This window comes from Lolium perenne, chromosome 1 (assembly GCF_019359855.2).
Source record: "Lolium perenne isolate Kyuss_39 chromosome 1, Kyuss_2.0, whole genome shotgun sequence".
NCBI lineage: Eukaryota > Viridiplantae > Streptophyta > Magnoliopsida > Poales > Poaceae > Lolium > Lolium perenne.
Window position 1 is genome coordinate 17,214,775 of NC_067244.2, and position 6,000 is coordinate 17,220,774.

Below are 6,000 nucleotides of genomic sequence, written 5' to 3' on the forward strand. Positions count from 1 at the left end.
TAGTACTTGCTACATCTTGTCTAAAGTTACAGATCTGGCAAGGGGAAGGAGCTTTTTACCTCTGTTTTCTGGGCATGCTACAGGAGTTTTGTAGCAGATCTTTTATCTACTTTGTAAGCATGTATTTTTGGCTCTTTTTGAAGCTACAGGATGGAGTTTTCTTGCTGCTCTTCGTACTAGCAGGCGGCGGCTGGAGGAAGAAGATGAGGGCTGGAAGAAACGAGGTTAGGTAGGGTTTAGATTCTAATTGATAGCCTGTATTTTTCTGTCCTTTTCTGTGGTCCAATTCTGCCCGACGAAGTTGCATCCACACGTGGGGACGGAATTCCATTTCTGGTAGTTGTCGCTATCAAATGTGGGCCCCGCTTTCTATTTTAGGAAAAAGTCAATTTCAGACAGGGGCACCCTGTAGCGCTACCTGGTAACCGAATGCAATTATTTCCGAAAAAAGAAAGTTGTCTTAGACCTGAAAGCCACTGAAAGCGACACGCTACCCAAAAAAGAAAACACGTTCTATTCGGTTCGTTGCACCGAGCGCGGGCAGAGTATCTTTTCATCCTCTCCCTTTTCCCCATCTCTTCTCGAGTCCCCCCTCTGTTATGTTATTTTTAACCGGCTCTCTACCACCTAAAATTACATCTAGAACTCAAGTAATTACATCTAGAACTCAAATAATTACATCACACGAAAATTGGTTTAGAAATGCTAGCTACCTCTGTAATTTATACATCCCAGAATTGATAAATTACATCCCGGTCGGCCGCTATAGCTTTATAATTTAGTTAATTACATCCAAAATTAGGAGAAATACAGCTTAATCTTTGCATCATTTAGATGTAAAAAAGGATAGAAAGTACATCCAGACTTCGAGCAAAGTTACTATTATTACATCCATCCATAAATCTCCATGAACAAATAAGAGAATGCCAATCGTATCTTACCCTGATGCGTGAGGGTGTTGAAGTGGAGTGGAGGAGCACCTGGGAAACGGGATACATCCCTCCGGACCGGCCGCTGGAGGTGGACGACGTCCGGGAATGGGGAGGCATCGGGGACGGTCCTCGGGGCAGCTGAGATGCGCCCACGACCGTGACGGAGGCAGAGGCGCGCGCAACGTTGGGACGGAGGTCGCATCGGCGGCGCCAGGTCGAGGACGAGTGCGCACCGGGGAGAGAGAGGCGAGGCCGGATTGGCGGAGGTCAACTAAGTCGGGGCGGCCATGGCGCCCAAGCGCGCCGCCTCCGCCGCACGCGGAGGTCGTTCGCGTCGGGACTGGACAAGTGATTCACCAACGAAGGTCCGGCGCGCTGTCAACACCTGGATTTTTAAGTCCGGATGCCTATTATGTCATACATCGCAATCCCAGGAAATTGTTGTTGTGAGGCATAATAGTTAAGTATCACAGTCATCATTCATTACAAACCATAATGTCTTACAAAGTGGAATCACATGATCCATATTACACGAATAGTTGATCTATTTATCAACGAACAAACACAAGTTCATAGCGGAAGCGTAAGATACAAGGACTCTCCAGTCCACAGGCCAACGCTTGACGTTAGAAGCTCCTAGTTGTGGTAGACGTCCTGCTGATCGTCATCCTCGTACTGCTGCTCGGCTTCATAGTCTGGCCTTTTGAATAGCCAGGGACAAAGCCGTGAGTACTTTAAGTACTCGCAATCTAATACTAATGTAAGTACTAACATTGCTATTGAGAGTGTTCTAAGCTCTAAGGTTATTTGCATAAAGCCAATTTTAGTTGAGAAACATTTTAGTAAACAACTCCTCATGTGCTAACTAACTCAAGTGGGAACATTAGTGTCATTCCCACAACTCTGTTGGGATTCAAATTCAAAGTCACCGTTCAAGTTCAAGTTCAAAATTCACCAGTCACAAAGATATAAATTCTGATGACGGAAACCGTATGGCCTTTCCAATTGTCCATATCCGCGGACGCGGCTATTCAAATAGGTTTACACTCTGCAGAGATTGCACACTTGTGCCACAACATTTGATTACATCCGTCAGGGATAAACCCCGAATAATCGTAACTCAGTACGCGGATCATCAATCGTTAACCTTTCACTTACACACCCTAGTATAGGCACCTCTCCCCATGAGCTTGGCCTCCCGGTGAAAACCAACTGTTAACCCGGGAACTTCACAGGGCTTGGCCGTACAATTCACCTCAATTCACATCATTTCTCAACAACGGAGGCAGCCTCAAGCATAACCCCTATGACGTGTGTTCAGAGGGAACCCATACTAAGACACATAAATTTCCAGCTAAGCCTTACCCATAATCAGGTATTGTGGGGGTACTCAAAAATTGGAATGGTATCGCATCCAACTCAATCATCAGTTGTAGTCATTTCACCAAGTCACAATTCATGTCACATTCACCTTCAAAACCTTTCAATGGAAATGACTCATCATTCCAAGGTTTTCAACATCATCATTTCACAAACACATGTTCCCATCTAGAGTAGTCATTTTTAAATTAGCACTAGCATCTAGGTATGAGGGGTGCTAAGTGCTTTGCTTTGCTTCTAGGCTAACTTTGATACTCATGTACTAATCCAATACTAACCAAGTGAATCATAAATCAAAAAGTACTTTGATAAACAAAAGTAAGTAAAGCTTGGAAAGTAAAACTGGGAATTAGGATCATAAGCATAAAGTAAATGGGGTAATGCCTTGCTCATGGTGAGCTTTGCACTTTGCAAGAGTATTATCTTGCCTTGGTTGGGGAATTGGTCAAAGTGGTTGATGACCCACAAGTATAGGGGATCGCGATAGTCTTCGAGGGAAGTAAAACCCAAATTTATTGATTCGACACAAGGGGAGGTAAAGAATACTTATAAGCCTAAACAACTGAGTTGTCAATTCAGCTGCACCTGGAAAAGCACTAGTAACAGGGGTGATGTAAAAGTAGCAGTAATATGAGAGCAGTAGTAAAAGTAACACAGCAGCAGTAATAGCAATATGAGAGCAATGGCACCAGAATATAGTTGATACTACTTCCAATGACATGTAGAACAAGTATATAATGATGAGAGATGGACCGGGGTTCCTAGCGATCTAGACTAGTGGCAACTCTCCAATAAGTGACAAGTGTTGGGTGAACAAATTACAGTTGGGCAATTGATAGGAATCAAAGCATTAAGACAGAACATCCAGATTATTAATTATGTAGGCATGTTTTCCATATATAGTCGTACGTGCTCGTAATGAGAAACTTGCACAACATCTTTTGTCCTACCAGCCGGTGGCAGCCGGGCCTCAAGGGAATCTACTGGATATTAAGGTACTCCTTTTAATAGAGCACCGGAGCAAAGCATTAACACACCGTGAAAACATGTGATCCTCACATCACCGCCATCCCCTCCGGTTGTCCCGATTCTTGTCACTTCGGGGCCTTTGGTTCCGGACAGTGACATGTGCATACAACTTGTAGATACAATCTAAGCAATACATATAGAGCTCAAATCTAAGATCATGCCACTCGGGCCCTAGTGACAAGCATTAAGCATAACAAGATTGCAGCAACAATAACTTCACAAACTTTATAGATAGAATAATCATAATGTATCATCCATCGGATCCCAACAAACACAACACCGATTACATCAGATGAATCTCAATCATGTAAGGCAGCTCATGAGATCATTGTATTGAAGTACATGGAGGAGAGTATACCAACTAGCTACTGCTAGAACCCGTAGTCCATGGGGGAACTACTCACGGAGCATGATGGAGGCGGTGGCGTCGATGGAGATGGCTTCCGGGGGCACTTCCCCGTCCCGGCAGGGTGCCGGAACAGAGACTTCTGTCCCCCGAATTGGAGTTTCGCGATGGCGGCGGCGCCCCTGGAGTCTTTCTGGAGTTTCGTTAATTGGTACTGCGTTTTTAGGTCGAAAGGGGTTATATAGGCGAAGAGGCGGCGCAGGAGTGTCGACAGGGTGGCCTCCCCATAGGGGGCGCGGCCAGGGTGTGGCCCGCGCGGCCCACCCCTCTGGTGGCCCCTGGCTCTCCTCCGACTCTTCTTCGGTGTTCTGGATGCTTCCGGGAAAAATAGGATGTTTGGCGTTGATTTCGTCCAATTCCGAGAATATTGCCCGAACAGCCTTTCTGGAACCAAAAACAGCAGAAAATAGGAACTGGCACTGTGGCATCTTGTTAATAGGTTAGTTCCGGAAAACGCATAAAAACATTATAAAGTGCAAGCAAAACATGTAAGTATTGTCATAAAACAAGCATGGAACATCAGAAATTATGGATACGTTGGAGACGTATCAGCATCCCCAAGCTTAGTTTCTGCTCGTCCCGAGCATGTAAACGATAAAAAGAATAATTTCTGTAGTGACATGCTACTTACATAACCTTGATCATACTATTACAAAGCATATGAAATGAATGAAGTGACTCAAGGCAATGATCTATAGTTGCTAACAAATAGATAACATATAGCAAATTTTTTCATGAATAATACTTTCAAGACAAGCATCAAAAGTCTTGCATAAGAGTTAACTCATAAAGCAATAGATTCAAAGTAAAGGCATCGAAGCAACACAAAGGAAGATATAAGTTTCAGCGATTGCTTTCAACTTTCAACATGCATATCTCATGGATAATTGTCAACATAAAGTAATATGATGAATGCAAATAAGCAAGTATGTAAGAATCAATGCACAGTTAACACAAGTGTTTGCTTCTAAGATGGAAGGAAGTAGGTAAACTGACTCAAAATAAAGTAAAAGAATGGCCCTTCGCAGAGGGAAGCATTGATTGCTATATTTGTGCTAGAGCTTTGGTTTTGAAAACATAAAGAGAGCATAAAAAGTAAAATTTTGAGAGGTGTTTGTTGTTGTCAACGAATGGTAGTGGGCACTCTAACCCCCTTGCCAGACAAACCTTCAAAGAGCGGCTCCCATTTTATTTTTATTTTTGTGTGGCACTCCTTCCAACCTTTCTTTCACAAACCATGGCTAACCAAATCCTTCGGGTGCCTGCCAACAAATCTCATACCATGAAGGAGTGCCTTTTTATTTTAGTTTTATTATGATGACACTCCTCCCCACCTTTGCTTTCTCAAGCCATGGCTAACCGAATCCTTCGGGTGCCGTCCAACAATCACATACCATGGAGGAGTGTCTATTTAAGTTAATTAATTCGGGACTGGGAATCCCATTGCCAGCTCTTTTTGCAAAATTATTGGATAAGCGGATGAAGCCACTAGTCCATAGGTGAAAGTTGCCCAACAAGATTGAAAGATAAAACACCACATACTTCCTCATGAGCTATAAAACATTAACACAAATTGAGAAGCATTTTGAATTGTTTAAAGGTAGCACTCAAGCAATTTACTTTGGAATGGCAGGAAATACCACATAGTAGGTAGGTATGGTGGACACAAATGGCATAGGTTTTGGCTCAAGGTTTTGGATGCACGAGAAGCATTCCCTCTCAGTACAAGGCTTTGGGCTAGCAAGGTTGTTTGAAGCAAACACAAGTATGAACCGGTACAGCAAAACTTACATAAGAACATATTGCAAGCATTATAATACTCTACACTGTCTTCCTTGTTGCTCAAACACTTTTACCAGAAAATATCTAGACCTTAAGAGAGACCAATCATGCAAACCAATTTCAACAAGCTCCACAGTAGTTCTCCACTAATAGGTTCAAACTACATGAAAAAACTTAATCAAAATCTACTTGAGAGCTCAAAACAATTGCCAAGTGTCAAATTATCCAAGACATTATGAGGCATTTTCTGTTTCCAACCAAATAACCATAAGTGTTGTAGCTTCCAACCTTTATCATTGAACATTAAAAGTAAAATGAAGAACAAGTGTTCATATGAAAAAGCGGAGCGTGTCTCTCTCCCAAACAAGGATTGCTAGGATCCGATTTTATTCAAACACAAACAAAAATAAAAGCACACAAACGCTCCAAGTAAAGCACATATGATGTGACCGAATAAAAATATAGTTTCAA